The sequence below is a fragment of the Budorcas taxicolor genome, chromosome 14, assembly GCF_023091745.1.
Source record: "Budorcas taxicolor isolate Tak-1 chromosome 14, Takin1.1, whole genome shotgun sequence".
Taxonomy (NCBI): Eukaryota; Metazoa; Chordata; class Mammalia; order Artiodactyla; family Bovidae; genus Budorcas; species Budorcas taxicolor.
In genome coordinates, this window is record NC_068923.1 from 43,931,155 (window position 1) to 43,954,044 (window position 22,890).

Here is a 22,890-nt window from a genome sequence, read left to right on the forward strand (position 1 = left end):
AGCAACAAACTCAGAAACAAACAAGTGAGACTAGATCAAACTAAAATGCTTCTGCACAGTAAAAGAAATAATTGACAGAATGAAGACACAACATACAAAATGGGAGAAAATATCTGAAAACCATTTATCACATAGGAGTCAATATTCAAAATATATAAGGAACTAATACATGCCAATAGCAAAAAACAAAGAAAAAACTTATTAAGAAATGACCAATGGACTTGAATATCCATTTTTCCAAAAGATGCCATACAAATGGCTAACAGGTACATGAAAAGATGTTTAACGTCATTAATCATCAAAGCGATACAAATCAAAATCACAGTGAGATACCAACTCACATGTATTAAAATGGCTATGATCAAAACGACAAGAGATAACAAGTGTCATAAGGATGTGGAAGAAAGGAAACCCTTGTGCACTGCTGGTGGGAACATAAATTGGTGCAGCCACTCTGGAAAACAGTATGGAGTTTCCTCCAAAAATTAAAAATAGAGCTATCATATTATCTAGCAATCCTACTTCTGGGTATAGACCATAAGGAAATAAAAGCACAATCTTGAAGGGATATTTGCTCCCTCACCATATTCATTGCAGCATTATTCAAAATGTAAGATATGGAAATAACCTAGGTGTCCATCAACAGATGAATGGATAAAGAAGATACACATACACACATCTCTGCACACACACACATATACAATGGAATATTATTCAGCCATAAAAAGAAGGAAATCCTGCCATTTGTGACAACACGGATGGAGTTTGAGGGCATTATGTTAAGTGAAATGAGTCAAACAGAGAAGGATAAATACCAAATAGTGTCACTAATATGTGGGATCTTTTTTTTAGGGAAAAAAAAAAAAAGCCAAACTCACAGAAACAGAGATTAGAATGGTCATTGCCAGGTGTTGGGGGCTGGGGGAATTTAGGATATGGTAGTCTAAGGGTACAAACTTCCTGTTATAAGATGAATAAGCTCTAGGTATCTAATATATAGTATGGTGACTATAGTTAATAATACTGTATTATCTACTTGAAAGCTGCTAAGAGAAAATCTTAAGTGTTCTCACCTCACACAAATATATTGTAACTATGTGAGGTGATGGATAGGTTAATCAGTCTCATTGTGGTAATCATTTTACAGTATCATTCATTCATTCATTCAGTCGCTCAGTCGTGTCCAACTCTTTGCGACCCCATGAATCGCAGCACGCCAGGCCTCCCTGTCCATCACCAACTCCCGGAGTTCACTCAGACTCACGTCCATCGAGTCAGTGATGCCATCCAGCCATCTCATCCTCTGTCGTCCCTTTCTCCTCCTACCCCCAATCCCTCCCAGCATCAGAGTCTTTTCCAATGAGTCAACTGTATAAATCATCACATTGTACTTCTTAAACTTATACAGTGTGATATGTCAATTACATCTCAACAAAGCTGGAAAAGCAAAGCTTTCACAGCAACCTTCTGAATAGGCACCTTGTCCACACTATTGGAGAAGAAACTGAGGCTTCATCTACCAAATGCTCAAATGATGGCAGATCCAGCATTCCAGCCCCGGTTGGCTCATCTCACTTCCGGCATCCATATTCTTGACTCAGTTACCTTCAATATCCTCTGGTCTTCAGATAATCAAAGTTAGAAATAAAACTTTGAATTGAACGGACCTTAACTTTGTACTCTTTCACTTCTAGCAGAGAGCACATACGCTGATCTTACTGACATAACTGGAATCTTCCTCAATCATTCCCCCCACCCGCTGCTGCCTCCCCGCTGATGCAAACAGTGGGATGAGGCAAGGAGGCCACCTGAGTGGAAGCACAGAATGAAGCAGCTCCAGAGAGATGAAAATAACCTCCCCGTACCCTAGTAAACCTCCAGCAGATTGGGCCCCATGGGGATCCACGTGCAGCCTCACCGTGACAGATATGCCTTGGGTTCCTGCCCCACACTTTCTATAGACTGTGCAGGAATGATACAGGTTCCTGCATGCCTCCCAGGCAAGGAACCCAGCTTTCACCAGGCGAGCAGAGACTTCTTTCAAAGTCATTCACTGTGCCAAGGCCAGAGGCCCTGCTAGACTGGAGTCCAGGGCTTGAGTCCCAGGGGTTTGCAGTAACTGAGTAAATAAAAAGAGGAAGCTAAGAAAGGACCTTGGCTGTGCCTGGAGACAAGACCAAACACGTGTATTTTCTTCATTTTAATTCACTTCTAAATCCTTCACATGGATAAAATGAGACTGTTCTGGGAACATTTACAAAGGTGGACTTGTGCTATTTAATGTTGACCCTGCAGGAGGAACTGGAAGTACTCAGGGAGGAGAAGAGCCTTCGGCCCTCTCCACTGTTTAGAGTGTTCCCTCGGCTCCCATTCCCTTTGGGAGGAAGTCTGGGCATCATGCTCTGTACAGCACGGCTCCTGTTCCAGTCCCAGGCCACCCCCACTCCTGTGCTTCCAGCTTCCAGAAAGCCTCTCAGACACCTTGCTCTCCTGTCTCCTGCTCATCTTTGCATCTCTGCTTACTCACCACCCTCTCCCGGAGATATCTCATCTCCCGAGAGGTGCAAGTCAGTACATATGCTAAATTCTTTCCTAATGCCTCTACTCCCCACTGAAGCACTCGTGCCAATGGAAATGGCTCACTAGTGGAAGGAAAGCTCCCTGAGGGTGGGATTCGATGGATGACTACTTTGCATTAAGTCAATGATATCATGTTGAAAACCTGAACTTACAAATGAATGGAGTAAACGACTACAAGGTATTAAGCTTGATTTATTTCTTCTGCCCCTGGGAGGCCTCTTCCCTCTTCTCTAACAGATTCCTCTTGTCTTATCGACAAGGTCTGTCCAAGCAGGGTGTGTCAAGCCAAGGACCTAAGGGTTCTTTGAGTTTTGACTGTATCCCATTAACAATATAATCCATAAACCTGGGCCCAAGCTCCATTCATCAGTCATCAAAGGCCATAGCTGCCATCATCAGTAACAGGGCTGGTCTTGCTGTCAACACCAGAGAATGAGGAGAGTGATGCAGGCCTAGCAACCCAGGGACACCAGCAGCTGCACCAGCTCTGATGGATTGCTTCTGGAGGACCAAACAGCATGTCTAAAAACAAAGGGGACTCATGCTGCAAGAAGAGAACTGTGCAGCTATAAGGCTTAGCTGCTGTGGCGATGGGCGGTGCTGGGGGGAAGGAGAGATCAGATCAATAGTGTTACTTTATCATTGCAGATATAAATTTGTCATCTGGATCAAAGATACACTCCACATTCTTTATGAATAAAAACATGTTGCCAATTAATGCTGAGCTGCTCAGGAGAAGTAAAACCAACATAGATTCCTTTCACTAGAGCAGGGATGTAAAGCTGTCTCTTTACTGCTAAGGTTAATCTGATCAGGCTGAGGATATTTTGGCACTTTTCTGCCTCTGGAGTCATCTGAAGGAGGCTTCAGGCAGTAGCAGTGATGTGCCAGGAAGCCTAACAGCAGCTTTTGCTCCCACACAAACTCCAGACAGGAAGACTCACCCCCAATATCCTCCCCAACCCTTAGGCCCCTGGAAAGTGGCCAGGGGAAGACATCTTGCAGGCTGTTCACCTAACTCTCAGCAGGTTCCCTTGCCAGGCTAGGCATACTGGGCATACTTGTATTCTGTGACCCACCCCCCTGGCTATGGTGACCTAGTCTGGGCCAGAGCTGGAAATTTGGAGTCAGGGCTAAGAGTGTCCAGTTTCAGTCTGGGCTGGCCCCTGGAACAAAGGAGTTACAAAGACCCAAGGGCTGTGAATACAGTCATTTTCTGCTAAGTGGACTGAGAAGTAGAGAAAGCCAGTGTAGGGAAAGGGAGCAGGAAGCGTCTGTAGACAAGAGAAAATAGAGACAAGGGAGGGGCTTCCTGGGTCCCCTCACCTGACCCTCTCTGCTCCCTCTCTCCAACACTCTCCCCTCCTGCCCCGGACCCTTGTCCACTGTAAATGGATGACTGGACACTCAGATCCCAGGGAGCTCTCCTGCACCTGACAGGCCCTCCTGGACTTGGTTGAATGCTGGCTGGGATGCCGCTGATCTCAGCACAGCTTCACTCTTCTCGCCCTTGGTCATGAGGCACGTACTACCTCGTGTTCCCAGCACCTAGACATGCGCAACACGTATGCACTGAGTGAACAGACATCACTTTCTCTGAAGGCATCTCAGGGAGGTTGCTCATTCACTGGCTTCCCACACACCATGGGTATTCTTCATGAATATTCCCCGTTGCTTCTTCTAGACACGACTCCTCCTCCCTTGTAAACCCAAAAAGCACAAACAAAAAACCAACAACTCCTCTCTGACATCACAGTCATCCACCCATCTCGACCTCCTTCTTCAAATCAAGCTCTCCCCCTCCTAACATGGGCCCTCTTCAGTCCACGGTCTGATTCCATCCAGCAATAACTTCAGCGTTTCACAGAAGCATTTCAGGGTAAATTCAGGCATGGCCTGGCGAAAACTAAACTGTCAAGTTGAGGATAACTGTATGGTTGAGACTAGACGTACTAAACAAAGAGGGGACTTGAGTCAATCCTGCTGAGTTTGGCTCACGTAAGCAGCTAAAATAGAAGAGTCAGCTTTGAGAGGAGTGCCTCAGTTCCCCACTAAAATCGAACTGAGTGGACATTATAGCTTTTGGCATCTAAGACAAGAACTTACTTTGCACTGTGAATAACACCCCGAATCCTTTCTATTTGATCAGCAGCAAGACAAAACAAGATCATCCATCTGCCCCACAGTACAGAGCCAAGATAGAACGATGCCTCAGGAATGATGATGAGAGTGCTGGTGGGAGTGATCTAGTCTCGTCCTGTAAGGCTCTCATGACCTCTGTGTAGTTTAAACAAGTAAACCCTTCTGAGGAGATGTACTGCAAAGAAAGTTGCAATTATACACACATGTAGCTGCCTGCACCTCTCTGCAAACCCCTTTTATTTCTTGGTCCCTATGTAACTTGACAGTTGTGCATGTGGAAAATGATTAGGAAAGGGAGAGCTTCTTCCTACAGAACCAGAAAGCAGGTCAGCAGGGAGTGGATCTCCTGCCTAAAGCAGAGATTCAGGCAGGGGTGGAGGGAGGGAGGTTGGGGCGGGGAGTCAGCGGAGGTTGGGGGGGGCACCTGCCCATCTTAGCAGGCAGGGTGTAATTGCCCGTGCTTTCCCAGGGCCTTAGCACCATTCCTGAAAAAGTGGTGGGTTGGAATGGGTTGGCATTTGAGAATCAGCCACTCTGGTCCCCAGTTGCTGCCCACTGCTTCTTGGGTGAGAGGAATCACATAGGTGGTTCAGAGAAGACATTTCTCCCAGGTGGCCCTGACTGATAATATTACAGTTTACACAGGGCCAAGCAATATGCCCTCACCCTTGACCAAATTCAGGTACCTCCAGGGGAGCTCCAGTGACAGGTGAACACAGGTCTACAGAGTCACACCCACATACACACATGCACACACTGTTCTTGCCCCGCCCTCCCCACCTGGAGCAGCTCCAGCCTGTGATACAAAGAAGCCCTGGATGCTCATAGGAGGATGGGATGGCAGTGATGTTTCCTCTTGCTCATTAGTCTTGGCAGTTGCTAAACTCTCAAGGTCAAAATTTACATATCAAAATCAAATGGCAAAATTCTCAAAATCATATACATCTGACTTTCCATGTCACTATATCATATGAATTATGTGCCACTGTATAGCTCAAAAGCATGTAACTGACCCATAAAATCTTTAATGTTCCAACTGTCCATCTTAGGAAATACCAACCAAAGTAGAAACAATACTCTGCATGAACTTCCCTTTTCAATTTGCATCCTCACTCAGATATCCAACCAAGCACATGAGCATGTCTAAACCTATGCTGGTGGCCACACTGCGAGCTGACTTCAGATGAGCCATTACTAGGCCTGCCCTCACTTCCAAGCCACATCTCTTGGAACATCGACGCCCACTCTCCTCCCACTCTACTCCTCAATATGTCTGCTAAGGAGAGGGCCTGGTCCCTTTCCCTGAAAAACATAGAGTTGTCAGCAAATATAACATGTCTGACTCCAACCAAATGACAACCTAAATTGTTTCTAGAAAGCTCGAGGCAAATTTATCAGATGGTTGCCAAAGTCTGTGCTTTACTCAGAAGCAGCAACATGTGGCCTGACTGAACCATTTCCAGCAAGACCCTCTGCTGATGCTGCTAAGTCACTGCAGTCGTGTCCGACTCTGTGCGACCCCATAGACGGCAGCCCACCAGGCTCCCCCGTCCCTGGGATTCTCCAGGCAAGAACACTGGAGTGGGTTGCCATTGCCTTCTCCGCAAGACACTCTATAGTTATTCGTAAACCCGACAGATGAGGGGTCCATTCAGGCAAGGCTGGATGGGGTACATGCCACTGTTGATGGGGGAAAAGGGAAACAGGAGCAGCAAGACTCCCCTCCTCAAACAGGAAAGCGTGGGGGGGGGGGGGGCTAGATAGGGCCTTACAGTGCGTGCTTGGAAAGCTCAGTTTTATGCCCTATTCAAGAGCTTTTGACAAGTTAATTTTGATTTAAACTAATATCTTCCCAGTTTTAGATTAAAATAATCTACATAGCAATATTCATTTTATTATTAACATTGTTTATAATCATGAAAAGCTAGACGCCTATGCAGGAGACAACAAAGCAAAATAAAACAACTCCACTCAATGGACTATTAGGACATAATTAAACAAGGATTCTGAAGGAATCCTTGAAGGAATGTTGTATTAAGGAAAATGCTTAGAATACAATGCTAAATCAAAAGGCAAAGGGAATAAAGGTGTGCATAATATATGTCATGATTTCACACTTTAAAATAACACAATGCAAAGAAAAATAGAGGCTAGGAGACAGTTCACCAAAATGTAAATGGTGGACACATTTAGGTGGTCGGATTACAGTTTCTTTTTCTTTCTACATACCTCTGTTTTCCAAATTTAATGAACATTACAACTTTTAAAGACCTTATTTTGTTATAAATATGTATTTGAAGATATAAGTAAACCATCTCAAACACCGCACTATAAAGATCCCAGGGAATCAAAAGACGCAGGTAAGAGAATTACAGTATGAAACCAACCTGTGCATCTAAGGGACGATGAGGGAAGGCTGAAGTGAGTTAGAAGCTGTTCGTCTAATGGAAGATAAGGAAAACCTGCAGTGATTTAGACGTTCCTGGAAGCCCTCTTGGGGGGTGGGGACCACCATGGCACTTAGGCTGCCTTTCTCCTTTCTCCCTTCTGCTTTGCCACAGGGAAATAAAGAGTCAAACAGCACTTGTCTACTGAGAACAAGAAGCTGTACACTGAAAGGCTGCCTTCGCCCGGTGCATTTTTAATTTTGCTATTTCCAGATCTGAAACTCTCAGGAACTTAAGAGTCAGACCTCGGGCACCTTTAATATCCTAAAAGAACTACAATTCCAGGAGAGGTTTTTAATTCATTAGAAGATTGCATTCCTGCACACTATCACCTCTCTGTGGAAAGGAAGCAACTTTATTTATTATTGCAAATACAATACCTAGCACAGTGCTTCCTACCAAAGGGTAGGAAACATATTTGTTGAATGAATGCTTTTAAAATACTATCTTTTCTTAGAAACGGGGCTAGCCTAGGCAGAAATTGAAGTCAGTTCAAGGTTACCAAAAATTAATTATATTGCGGTATTTGGTTTTTAACTTGCTATATGTTATTTGGACAAATAAATTCACTATTTTAATTATTTAAGAATTGGTCAAATTAACGTGTCCTGTCATCTTTAACACAATGGTTTGCACACGAAAGTGAATGAAGCTGACGCCACCATCCATCTAGGGCAACTTCCGTGGATCACAGACTGCAAAGTAAGCAACAACCTGTGGAACACCACCCCTGTAAACCCAAAATGGAATGATGACAACAGACCCTAACCACTCCCAAGAAGCCTACCTGTGGGCCAGACAGCTGGTTCCGGGACTGGAAGGAAAACAGCAGCAGCCGCTTTGCAACCTCCGAGTCGACAGCGAGACATTCATGGCGCCCAGTCTCCCATGATGCCTTGCTCTTAGGCCCGGCTAACAGGCGCCACCTGGAAGCCCAATTCAAAGTTGCTTTACAACTTCCTTGGTTTCTAGCAATAGTTTGTGGGCTACACAGCTCAAAGATTTAAGTGACCGTTTTCTATGCTGTCAGCTCTTCAGCTTTCTGCTATCTCCTCAAAGAAGGGCTCTGTTGATTCTTCAGAATAAATATGAAATAATGATACTCAAAATCCTTTAAATAGGTGAAGTTCTGGGAGGTTTCCAGTGCTCTCTCATTTAGTATCAGACCCTCTGTCAGAGAATCAGAATTGGGTAAGGGGGTGGAGACAGACAAAAACCTTTATGGAAATAGGATTCTTGAGTTTAGCCATACAGTAGGGTAGCTTCTCCTCTTTCTGAGATGCTTTAAAGTAATTCAACCTGAATGCAGAAGACAGAGTGTATGGTCTTTTAAGCATTCTCCATCTTCAAGAGGTTGGCCACTAACGAGTTTCAGGAGGAAACTGTACCTGTCATTTGATGGCCAATTCAATTCTAACAAACATTTCTGAAATATCAGACACAGATTTTCATACAGATGATGACCTGATAGCTTTCTCATCCACTTAAACCTACTGGTTGATTTTATCTCCTAGTTATTAAGTACCTTCAACCCTTCCTCCAACTGTTTTGTTTCCTTGAATCCTTTCATTCAGTCCAAGTCCGTGTGAATGCACACTGTGTCTTCTGCAATGAAGAGGGTTCTCTTCCACTTAAATCATATAGTCCTTTAAAAAGGAGGATTATTAACCACTATGTCTTGGTCAAATTCAACATGAGGACTTCCTTGGTGGTCCCCTGCTTAAGAATTCTGCCAATGCAGGGGACACAGGTTTGATCCCTGGTCAGGGAAGATCCCACATGCCACAGGGCAACTAAGCCCGTGCACCACAACTACTGAGCCAGTGCTTCTAGAGCCGGTGCTCTACAACAAGAGAAGCCACCACAATGAGAAGACTGCACACTGCAATAAAGAATAGCCCCTGCTTGTACAACTAGAGAAAGCCATCAAGCAGCAACGAAGACCCAGTGCAACCAAAAATAAATTTAAAAATTTTAAATTCCAATGTGGAAAATTACATTTTCCCTCCCTCCAGTTTTCCCTGTCATTTTAACTAGAGGCACTATTTAATACCCCACTCAAAATAAAACCTGTTGTAGAGAGGGCTACCTTTACGGGGCCTGCCTTTTCTAGTACAGAGGAGACAGCATTTCAGAGACGTGTGACTAATACTCCAGGGGTAGGAGCTGAGAACATTGGGATCCTTTGGGAGTGGAGGTAGTTCCAAAGGATCAAATTGATTTTTATTTATGCCTGAGGTAGACAATAAGACAGATTTTTCCCTCCAGCGTTTTGCAGCATCTTCTAAGATTCAGAATCAAGGCAAGAGCTGCCTGGTGATACTGTGTGGATGACGCATTCCGTGGAGCTGACTCTATGACATCATGTCATCCTGTTCTCAGTTAGAGCAGGCTGATGTGCCTGCCCCGCACACCCAACCCTGTGAGTCACTGTGTGATAGATGGTCCAGGAAATGCAAAATGATGCTCTTCTGAAAACTTACAATTGAAAAATTGAGGCTTCCAGCCAGGGAATGTAGAGAGAAAAAAGTAAACTCTCAGGAGGGGCAAGTTCTCATTTCTGTTTTTCTTTTCACTGTTGTTTAAGTATGAAATCCTACAAGGGACTGTAGTTTATAAATAATTGTTGCTAGTGGTTTTGTCATTGATGTTTTACTGCCTCAAAAATGAAGTTTAATTTTCCACTAACTATAACTTCGTTCTGAACAGCTATGCCACCCCATATCCTAAGGAGTTTTATTATCAAAAATGACAGACTATGTGTGCATTGTGAACACTGAATAAAATTGGCTGTATAAGCTCCACTTGTGCCTGAAGAATCCTGTAATACAAAACAATCTGATGCATACAAACTTATAGTGGATTTGAATAATGATAAAACAAAATATCAAGGATAATCTACTTGAGAAAAAGTTAAAATTTAGTCTTATCCAAATAGTTCCAACCCAAAGGTAGGGGAGGGATCACATGATGGTCCTCAAACAGTGAGAATTCAAAGTTTAAAATCTTTTCCTCTTTTGTCTCTATCTCCCAAATGTCAGTAAATAAAAGAATTAATAAACCAAAGACCCAGTGAACAAAAACTGCAGAGAAAAAGAAACAGCAGAGATTAATGAAACCAAGATGTTAACAAGGATAGAATCTCTTTCTGGCAAGGTTGACCTTTCCAGCCCAGCTCATAGTACTTCCTACTCCTGTAGCTTAAGACGCGAGGACATTCAGACAAATTAGCAAGAGCCCAAAGCCCCAGGGTTGGAAAGCAATCACATGGAAAGCACACACTAGATACCTTCCCTTGCCTCAAAATCACTATCCTTCTCCTGCTAGAAACGCACTGTTAGTGGGCAGGACAGTGTCATGTTGGACTTTGGATGCTATGGGCTTGGTTTGGACCAGTCAATCAGTCAGTCAGTCAGTTCAGTCGCTCAGTCGTGTCCGACTCTTTGCGACCCCATGAATCACAGCACGCCAGGCCTCCCTGTCCATCACCATCTCCCGGAGTTCACTCAAACTCAAGTCCATCAAGTCAGTGATGCCATCCAGCCATCTCATCCTCTGTCGTCCCCTTCTCCTCCTGCCCCTAATCCCTCCCAGCATCAGAGTCTTTTCCAATGAGTCAGCTCTTCACATGAGGTGGCCAAAGTACTGGAGTTTCAGCTTCAGCATCATTCCCTCCAAAGAAATCCCAGGGCTGATCTCCTTCAGAATGGACTGGTTGGATCTCCTTGCAGTCCAAGGGACTCTCAAGAGTCTTCTCCAACACCACAGTTCAAAAGCATCAATTCTTCGGCACTCAGCTTTCTTCACAGTCCAATTCTCACATCCATACATGACCACTGGAAAAACCATAGCCTTGACTAGATGGACCTTTGTTGGCAAAGTAATGTACCAACATATGGTTAAATCCCAAGGATGTTTGTCCCATGAAGGTGACACTGTGGGTTCCATGAAGGAAAAGTCACTCCGTAGTCACTACAATAGACAAAGAAAGCCCTGGAACCACTGTTGGATTTGAAGGTCAGCCAACCAGGCAGAACCTAACAGACCTTCTGGTCCCAGACTCTCTAACACACCCCAAAAGAACAGTAGTTCTCTTTGGACCACACTCCACTTGGCTAAATCACATGGAGCAATGAGGTTCACTCCAGTTCTCTTTACTGGATCTGGAGCTGAGAACTCAGTGGAGTTTCCAGAAATACTTCACATTACAGGTGCTTTCGTATTCGACAGTTCACTCCCTTTGGCTTCATAGCCAGAGCGCAGGATGCCCAGATGGGAAAGTAAGACTCAACTTTGCCTTTTTCCCACATTACTCAGGGAAAGCCATGGGAAACCTCAGTAGGGGTCACAAATGGGTTCAAAATCAATGTCCTAGAAAAAAAATAGTAACAATTGATGCTGGGAAAGACTGACGGCAGGAGAAGGGGATGACAGAGGATGAGATGGTTGGATGGAATCATCGACTCAATGGAAATGAGTTTAAGCAAGCTCCACAAGTTGGTGATGGACAGGAAGCCTGGTGTGCTATAGTCCATGGGGTTGCAAAGAGTTGGACACAACTGAGCAACTGAATTGAACAGCAATTTTTAAAATTGTCAAAAATTTAAAGTTATAATGATGTTCATCTTGCCTTTCCTTACAAATTTTAGGAGAATCTTTATATCCATAAAATTTTTGCTGGTATTTTAATAAGAATGGCATTAAACATTTCATTCAGAGAGAATTGACATCTTTGCTATGCTCAGTCTTCCAAACCATGAACATGATTTTTGTTGTTGTTTAGTCACTAAGTCATGTTGACTCTTTGCAGCCCCATGGACTGTAGCCCGCCAGGCTTCTCTGTCCATGGGATTTCCCAGGCAAGAATACAGAAGTGGGTTGCCATTTCCTTCTCCAAGGGATCTTTCTGACCTAGGGATTGAACCCATCTCTCCTTCATTGGCAGACAGATTCTTTACCACTGAAAATGCCAAATTCTATTTGCCAATATTTTGCAAAAACTTTTATGTCTCTATTTACGTGGATATTGGTCTATAATTTTCTTTTTCTTTTTTGTACTGTCTTTATCTGGTTTTTAAAATCGAGATAATATTGGCTTCATAAAATGGACTTGAAATGCTTCCTTTTTTCTGTTTTGAAGAGATTGTATAGAATTGGTGTTAATTCTTCTTTAAACATTTTTTAGTATTCTCCAGTGAAAACTTCTGGGCCTGGAGATTAATTTGGGGAGGGTTTAAATTATTAATTTAAAATTCCTTAATAGTTATAGGAATATTCAAGTTGTCTATTTCATATTGGGTGAGTTGTGGTTCAGTTCAGTTCAGTTCAGTTCAGTTGCTCAGTCGTGTCCAACTCTTTGAGACCCCATGAATCGCAGCATGCCAGGCCACCCTGTCCATCACCATCTCCCGGAGTTCACTCAGACTCACGTCCATCGAGTCCATGATGCCATCCAGCCATCTCATCCTAGGTCGTCCCCTTCTCCTCCTGCCCCCAATCCCTCCCAGCATCAGAGTCTTTTTTGTGTTTTTCAAGGAATTGGTCCATTTCATTTAAATTGTCATATTTATGTCATAATGTTCCCTTATTACCCTTTTGATAGCCACAAGGTGCTTAGTGATATTCCCTGTTTCATTCCTGCTATTTTGCATCTTCTCTGTTTTTTTTTTCTTTTGTTTATCTTGCTGGATATTTGTCAATTTTATTGGTCTTTTGAAAGAACTGATATTTTGTAATAACCTAAATGGGAATATTTAGGTTGTGGGAATTTGAAAAAGAATAGATACTTGTGTATGTGTAACTGAATCACTCTGCTGTAACCTGAAACTAACAGAATATTATTAATCAATGACAATCCGATATAAAATAAATTATTTTTAATTAGAAAAATGATGAACCAGTTTTTGTTCCACTGATTTTCTCTACTTTTGTTTAAAATTTCATTGATATCTGGTCTTTATTATTTCCTCCCTTATGCTTGTTTCCCACTTATTTTGTTCTTTTTCTAGGTTCTTAAAATAAGAACTTAGATTAGTGATTTGAGACTTTTCCTCTTTTCTAATTAAAGCATTTTAATGCTACAAATTTTCTCTTCAGTAGTGCTTTAGCTAAGTCCCACAGATTTTTATATAGTGAACATTCATTTTCACTCAGTTCAGTTTCTTTTTATTTCCATACAATCAATACCCACAGATTACCTAGAAATGTATTGTCTAGTTTCCAGGTACATGGAGCTTTTGCTGTGGTCCTTCTGTTAGTGATTTCTAGATTAATTCCACTGTGTCCAGAAAGTACATACTATATGACATCTATTCTCTTAAAGTTTTATGGCCTAAGATGTGTTTTATTTGGTATATGTTCCATGAACACTTGAAAAGACTATGTACACTGCTGTGGTTGGGTGAAGCTTTCTATAAATGTCAATTAAAATTTGTTGGCTGATAGTGTTGTTGAGTTCTTCTATATCCTTGCTAATTTTCTGTTTATTTGTTCTATCAGTGTTAATAGAGGAATATTGGAGCTCTCCAACCATCACGGAGGATTTGTCCATTTCTCCTTTTAGTTCTATCAGGTTTTGCTTCATATATTTTGCAGCTCTATCATTTGAAGCATGCATCTTTAGGATTACTATCTCTTCTTGGTGTACTGACCTCTCATCATTATATAATATCCTTTTCTGACATTTTCTTTGCTCTAAAGCCTACTTTATATGATATTAATATAGCCACTCCTGACTTATTTTGAGTAATGTTTATGTAATAATCTTTTTACGCTCAAACTTTCTATAGTGTTATATTTGAAGTGAGTTTCTTATTGATAGCATATGGTTGAGTCATGTTTTTTTAAAATGAACTCGGCCAATGTCAATCTGATAATTGATATATTTAAACCCTTTACATTTAGTATAGGGCTTCCCTGATGGCTTAGAGGTTAAACCATCTGCCTGCAATGCGGGAGACCTGGGTTCGATCCCTGGGTCAGGAAGATCCCCTGGAGAAAGAAATGGCAACCCACTCCAGTATTCTTGCCTGGAGAATCCTGTGGGCAGAGGAGCTGGGTGGGCTACAGTCCACGGGGTTGCAAAGAGTCGGACACGACTGAGCAACTTCACTTTCACTTCACTTTCTTTCACTTATATTTAAGATAATTATTAATGTTATGACTTAAGCCTGCCATTTTATATTTTGTTTTCTATTTGTTCTCTCAGTTTTTCATTTATGTTTTCTTTTCCCTATCTTCCTGTGGGTTATAATAAATCTGTATTATTTTTGAATGTATCTCTAGGTGCAGCTTTTTTGGTGACTTCTCTGGGTATTGTATTATATATAGAAAACCTATATTTCTACTGACACTATGGAGGGGCAGGGAGGTGGTCTCATTGCCACTGGGCAGTGACAGAAGTCCTAACTCTCCACTCGGTCTCCTCCAACCCACTCTGGTCAAGGGACTTCCTTGCTGCAGTGAGAACAGGGTAGGAATTTTTTCTTGAGTAGGTGAAGGTGACTCATGGGTTTTCTGCAGTGTTTAGCTGGGGTGAAGCAGTTGTTGTCTACACATTTTCTGTCCTCCTAGGTTTCCCCTTTCCTGAGAGAAAGGGCTAGAGAGAGCAGACTTATGCCGGGGCTTTTTTTTGTCTGAACTTGGTGGTGGTTCTGGGTTACCAGTTCATTAAGTTCCAAGTCTGGGTTATATGCGACAAAAAGAAAACCCAGGAAATTGACCATTATGTTGCTCATTGGGCTCTGAGTTTCCTAGCTCTCTACCTTCCTTTTTTCATCTTTCAAAATCTTGTGTTTGCATTATATATATTGTCCAGGATGTGGGATTGTACTAAGCAGATGAAATGGGGAAAAGTATGTCCACTCTTTCTTCTCAGAAGTGAAAGTATTTTTTCCATAGCTATTTAGTGAAGAATTTAAAATAATAGGAAGACTATCAGCATTTTGATAAGACAAAGCATCAACTAGCCATTATATTTTCAGATGAATACATTTATTATCAGATAAATATATAATCAGTCATTTCAGTTCAGTTGCGTCCAACTCTTTGTGACCCCGTGGACTGTAGCATCCCAGGCTTCCTTGTCCATACCAACTGCCAGAGCTTGCTCAAACTCATATCCATTGAGTCAGTGATGCTATCCAACCATCTTGTCCTCTGTCATCCCTTTCTCCTTCTGCTTTTAATATTTCCCAGCATCAGGGTCTGTTCTAATGAGTCAGTTCTTCACATCAGGTGGCCAAAGTATTGGAGCTTCAGCTTCAGCATCAGTCCTTCCAATGAATATTCAGGACTGACTCCATTTAGGATGGACTGGTTAAATCTCTTGCAGTTCAAGCAACTCTCAAGAGTCTTCTCCAACACCACAATTCAAAAGCATCAGTTCTTCAGTGCTCAGCTTTGTTTATGGTCCAACTCTCACAACCATACATGACTACTAGAAAAACCATAGCTTTGACTAGATAGACCTTTGTTGGCAAAGTAGTGTCTCTGCTTTCCAATATGCTGTCTAAGTTGGTCATAGCTTTTCTTCCAAGGAGCATGCGTCTTTTACTTTCATGGCTGCAGTCATCATCTGCAGTGATTTTGGAGCCCAAGAAAATAAAATCTGTCACTGTTTCCACTGTTTCCCCATCTATTTGCCATGAAGTGATGGGACCAGATGCCATGATCTTTGTTTTTTGAACGTTGAGTTTTAAGCCAGCTTTTTCACTCTCCTCATTCACTTTCATCAAGAGGCTGTTTAGTTCCTCTTCACTTTCTGCCGTAAGAGTGGTGTCACCTGCATATCTGAGGTTATTGATATTTCTCCCAGAAATCTTGATTCCAGCTTGTGCTTCATCCAGCCCAGCATTTCACATGATGTATTCTGCATACAGGTTAATAAGCAGGGTGACAATACTCCTTTCCCATTTTGGATCTAGTCCATTGTTCCATGTCTGGTTCTAACTGTTGCTTCTTGACCTGCATACAGATTTTTCAGGAGGCAGGTAAGGGGGTCTGGTATTCCCATCACTTGAAGAATTTTCCACAGTTTATTTTGATCCACACAGTCAAAGGCTTTAGGGTAGTCAATGAAGCAGAAGTAGACGTCTTTCTGAAATTCTCTTAATATATAATAGCTATCATAAAATTTAAGTTGAACATGTATTTATTCTGATATCTCTCATCAGAAAATTGAACTTCAATTTAAGGCAAAGAAATTTTTTTGTAATGTGGAATGGTTCTTTTAATAATTCAAAAGATTTTCCATTTAAATCTTGATATTATAAGTGTTATTTGAAAGTACATTTGTATCAGATTATTAATAAATGCTTGAATTTTGTGTCAGCTTACAGATAAAACAGTTTTCAGATTAAATTTTACAACTAATACAGGCATTTATTGGCAGTTGGCACAAAAGCAATCTGTTGTCTTAGCTAAATGAAGTCCAGCCTCTGTCTTAAATGCTCTGACCACACCTTGCATTAAAATATTCAAAAAAAAAAAAAACCATAAATCTGTCTGCAGTGGGGAAGACCCAGGTTTGATCCCTGGGTTGGGAAGATACCCTGGAGAAGGCAATGGCAACCCAGTCTGGTATTCTTGCCTAGAGAATTCCATTGGCAGAGGAGCCTGGCCAGCTACAGTCCCTGGGGTCACAAAGGTTTGGACATGACGGAGCAACTAACACCAAACTAAACCAAAAAAAAAAAAAGAAAAAACTAGGGGCAAAATTCAGTTAACCTCTCAGTCAACCTCAAATGACCAGAATTTTCTAAACTGTGGGAACATAACATATTACATTCAAGTCTCAGGCACCAACTCCCCATGTGAGGGAGGTAGGCTTTCTAGTGTCTTATACCCTTTCATGCAGAATTAGAGAGTTTCTCTAAAATATTTTGATCAATCCATGTATCTTAAAGACCAGTAATTTCAACAAAAAATTCTAAAACCTTTGTACAAAATAGCAAACTATTAATTTCACCAAGGAGAACTCATTTGTAACATTAACAAAATGTCTAGTCCCATTTTGATCCAAGATGGCTGGAAGGGTTGAGGGGCTGTCTGTAAAATGTGTTGTTTCATTATATATCAACAAACCATTCTAGAAACAAGCATGCAGCCTAGGTTAACTGCCCAAATTGGAATCAATTCCAAACAATTCATACACACACACTTATATGTCTAGACTGAATTATCTGAAACATAAAAACATAATGCACACATTGTTTTAAATATCTTACCCTCCTTATCCCTAGCAACCCACCTAGAAGGAATAGCATATTTATACGTCAGTGTAGGATGATCCTTCCACACCAAAAATTGTGAAGCACATTACTATTTTTATGCTTTTGTAAAAACTAAGTAAGTATTTATGCCCCCTTTCTCATTTTTCATGAAAACATCCGCTGGCATCAACCAACACATCATAAGAGAATGCTGATTCAATTGCTGAGACATTGTGGACGAAGTAAGGACAGAAGGAAGGCAAAAATAGTGGACAAAACATCTCACAGTTTTTCCAGAAGTGAAGCAGCTGGTAACTACCCAGTGTTATACAGTCACCTCTTATAAGCTTCTGAAAGTCATTACTTTTCTAAAGCTTATATTAGCATGGAATAAGCACATCATTTTTTTGAAAAGCTGTTTTCAGACTTTGTTGTTTTAACTTCTATTGTAGTAGAATAGAGGGAAGAGTTGATAAAGCTCCCCAGCCCCCTCCCAGGAGGGTGGTACTCCAGTTGTGGACCCCATCCCAGACTTGCTGAGTCAGAATCTCCAGAATTAAGGCCCATGACCAGCAATTCTAACAACCTCCCAGGTAACGTGGGAGATCTCTGCTTTTGTGCCTTGTGGAAAATCACTTTAACAATTAGTTTAGTAGCAACATAACACAGAGAGGAAATTAGAGCTCTATGAGGAATATTGAGTATAAACAGAATGATCAAAAAAGCTCCAGTCGTGGTGAACAATTAAAGGGCAGCCACCACAGGCCGTCCTAGGGTTCAGACCAGGAGTATCACTGCCCACTCAACACCAAACTCAGGTCAACTTCTGGTGATGTTTGCTTGTTGAGCCATGAGGCGAATGGTCATATAGGAAAAAAATTGGGGTTTTTTCCTTTCAAATTCCTTTCTTTTTGAAATAAACTTTTTTTAATTGCAACTTACTGAAACACTTTAGGTCTTAATGAAATGTCTTAACATGGAAACATGACATTTAAAGAAAAATCTATTAGTCAAAGAATGTCATTAATAAAAGGCGTTCTTTCTGAAGTTGACACTAGTGATTTAATTGATCAGCACCAAAAGCTAACATCAATCATCAAAGGGACAGGGATAGCACTGCAATCAGGGACAGAAAGAAGGAGTCTGGAAGAAATATGTGGTATAAAGCCAAATATATGCAGAATAAACAAATACCTGTGTTCTCAAGAAACAAAGCAAAAAAAAAAAAAAAGAGCCTCATAAGCAAAACGATTCCAAGTAGGCAATGGTAATTTTAAAACTGTTTTTACAAGAACTGTTTATATTCTCAATGTTTTCCAACTTCTTGCACTGCTTTTCCTATATGTAGAAATTTCACAATTTTGCAGGTAAAAACAAAGCAATAGTTGACTGTATATTTTTAATATCCTAAAAAACCCCAGAATGTCCAAGAAGGGAATAGATTTTAAAATATATATTTCCAGAGAATATATAGCAGCACTGGGGAAAGTTCTTCATTAATATATATTTTTTAAAGAAAAGCAGAGATATGGAACTACATTTCAGTATGATGAACTTGATCCTAATTGTGTAAACATATGAACCCCTGTGTATTTGAGAGGTATTAAAAAGACTAAAATGAAATATATCTAAAATTTTAACAGTTAACTCTGGGTACTAAAAGCATATTATTTGCTACCATATACCTTTTTTTTGGTTTCAAAATTGTCTATAATAAATGTGCCTTTGTTTATAATTATTATATTTTTTAAGTAATCAAGCTTCCATTCCCTCAAAAGAATTCTAGGAGATTTTCCTCCTGATTCATGCATGATTCATGTTCCTTTTAGCACTACCACCCCCAATCCATTAGAAAATATCCTTCAAGCACAAAGACACTGACCTCAAACTTCAACAGAGATCATTAAAACTTTCAAATTCTATGATTCTAGACATCTCTAGATGCCATATATTGGCACATTTATTTCATACATAAACAGGTTGTAGGGTAATAAGAACTTTTATTCTTTTTATTATGTCAGGCAAAATCTGATGTATCTGCCATTATGCCATTCACATTCTGTTGTACTAACTTTAGGATTTATAGAGGATATTTCAAATACTAACAACTGAGACTTCCCTCTTGGAGAGTCATAGCTTGCAGATATAAATCATGCATACATCCTGTTCCTAATTAAGGAGGAAGATTGTCATGTGTCATTGGAGACAACATAACAGACAACTGCTTCTGCCATGTCAGCTCTTGCATCCATCAAAATGTTACTGAGAAATACTCATGAGGATAAGACAAGGTTATATATACTCATGAGGCTAAGGATGATTGCCAAACACACACGTAGAGGACATTGTTTGCTACATAAAATATTTACTTTCAAGTTATTCCAGTGGTATATATATATAGCAAAGAGAGGGTTTGGGATTCAGGAGGGAAAATGGAAAAGGAATTCAAGCTCCAGAGTTGCTGTATAGGAGAGCCTCGGGGATAGGAATCTGATTGATACAGAAGAAAGGTACTTGGTCTTGAAGCTGCAGTCTCAGGTTCAAGTGCCAGTTTTCCCAGTTATTACCTTTGTGACCACTGATGAATCATTCAATTTCTTTAACTTATTTGTGAAAGGGGAATTCAAATATCAAATGGATACGATGAGAACTACATGAAGAAATACATGCAAGTTATTGATGTCATAAGTCTTTGGATTCCCCAGTAAATGCCGGTTCATTTCTGGTCCATCTGTAAGGAGGGAATTAAAGCATTCAGTTGTTGTCAGGAAATGGGTTTCATCGGCTCAGGTAGGGCAGGTTTGCTCCCAAGGTGGCACAAGGCCCTGACAGCAAAAGAACAAAACTCAAGCCTGAATCCTTCAAGACTGCTTTTTCCTACTATGGGTCAGGACCCATTAGCAGGATATACAACAGTTTACTGTATTGTGATTAACATATTTTAAGTGAAATGGAATGGACCACACTAGAGCTCATCAAATGTGGTAAGGGTAAATTTCATGGAAACCTATCTCAGTTCCATATATGTTTGCATATTAACACATATATACTGGATTGTAATGTGAAATGTATTTCTTACTGTGGATCAAGGTCAAATTTTTTTGAAAACTACTTCTTTAGAGAAAACAAGTTTTCAAAGTTCCCAACCAAAGCCTCGTGTCACAATGATTCTGAGTTTGAAAGAAGCAAGATAGGAACTGATTGGGAACAGTATCCTGTTCCCCACAGGACAGTGGTAAACATAGGCTGTTGAGACCTCAGCCAGAACCCTGACAGTGGTACATGAGATCCTTGTGGGCAGATGCAAGCTGGGAGGAACCCTGGATACTAGGGAGACTTGGCTCCTGGGATGCTGGAGGTTATTAGCAGCTCCCTTCACATTCCCCAGGGAAACCACTGGCCCACTCTCTGGGACATCTGGGTTTTGTTCACCTCCTGCTCTGTGGTACTCATCACCCAGGACCAGTTTTCTTACCTCCCTCCTGGCACACACAACTCTTGTGGCTGAGCTCTAGTTCTCATTCTTCCCCACCTTGCTTCACTCGGAGCTCTGCAGAGAGGGGACAAAGCAATACACAATAGATCAGAAAGATGCCGTCACCTTACATGCCCAGAAAGTGAAGAGTCTTGCAATGATGGACCCAAACCAGGTGGAATGTGTCAGATTATCTAAAGAAAGACTGTGTCACAAAAAAAACTTGTGAAAACAAGAAGTCAGCCACTCGTTGGTGGATCTAAGAACCATTCTCACTCCTATTCCCTTTTCATTTCCCAGTACATGAGATGGAAAAGCCAGACGCTGCTTTGCAGCTGGAGGGGTGGGTAGCAGGCCTGTACAGGGGCCATGCAGTGGATCATGAAACAGTTCTGGCCGGTGAAAAACAAACAGAAGTCTGCCGGGGGTGACACAGTAGTTTTTGCTTTCATAATAAAAGGGACAGGTAAGGATGATGCCACCCCTACCTTCACCTCCTAAGGCCTTGAATGAGAGATATAATGGTTGCAAGGACATGACATTTAGATTCAGACAGATCTGCATTCAAGTCTGTCTCCCCACTTACTGGAGGTGTGGTATTGGGTAAAGGCCTTAACATGTCTCATCTGTAAAATGGGTTTAATAATGCCTGTAGATGTTCCAGTGAGAAGAGACAGATGTACTATGGTGGTCAGATGTTCAGTCTTCAGCTGGTACATTGTCCTCAAGTGGCAGCTCTGTGCAATTGCCAATTGTCATCAGAAGGCACTCTCCACTGCGTCTGTTCTCTGGGAGCTTCATCCTTCACTGATTTCCTTGGTCCTATCCATGTCTCTGGAAAAAATCCACTCATTAAACTCTCTCCAACTAACCATTGCACCTATTTCCTGCTACAATCCCAACTGATGCAATCACCGATCAACTATGCTTGTCTTGGGCGGGACTTCACTCCACCAAAGAGTAACTAGCTCAACCAGGCCCCAGAGGCCCTCTTGATCTAAAGGCCCCCTGAGCCAAGCCTTTTGTCCCTTCATGTCTGCTGTTGACCCCTAATTACCCAGAAAGGACCCTGACCTTCCTAGTGGAACATCATGCACCTGCCTCAGGGACACACACACACACACATCCCATCCCAACCAAAGAAAAGTAAGTGGCGTCCAGGCAGGGTCACTTTTGTTGTTTAGTCTCTCGGTCATGAACAACTCTTTGCAACACCATGCACTGCAGCATGCCAGGCTTCCCTGCTGCTACTGCTAAGTCGCTTCAGTCGTGTCCGACTCTGTGTGACCCCATAGACGGCGGCCCACCAGGCTCCCCTGTCCCTGAGATTCTCCAGGCAAGAACACTGGAGTGGGTTGCCATTTCCTTCTCCAATGCATGAAAGTGAAAAGTGAAAGTGAAGTCGCTCAGTCGTGTCCGACTCTTAGCGACCCCATGGACTGCAGCCTACCAGGCTCCTCCATCCATGGGATTTTCCACGCAAGAGTACTGGAGTGGGGTGCCATTGCCTTCTCCAGCCAGGCTTCCCTATCCTTTGCTATCTCCCAGAGTTTGCTCAAACTAGGCAGGATCACTAGCTACATTAAATTTTCAGATGAATAAAGAAAAAGCAGGAAGGACTAAAGGTTGGGATTTAAAGTTTAAAACACTTTAAACTCCATCTAGTTTCATGTTATGTCCCTAAAGCCTACTACAAGGCATTTGGTGAGCTCCAGAAATGCATGTGCCTCTCTCCGCATCCCCACCCCAGCCCTGGAGAAGGGAAAGTGAGTGGCCGGGAAAAGCCCCCTCATAACTGTGCTGGAGAGAGGGGAGAGGGCCATCAGTGATTAGATGATCTCAATAGTCTGGACCACCTTTCTGTTCCATGTCATGGGCATACTCTCCATTAATCTTTATTATGTTATCAAAATATTTAATTTCCATGTTTCCTTTTGGCATTACTTCTCTTATTTTATCCTGGACTCCTTTGAGAATCCTGACATGCTGAGGTATTGAGAAGCAACTTTCCTCAAGCTTAGTGACCAACTTCTAC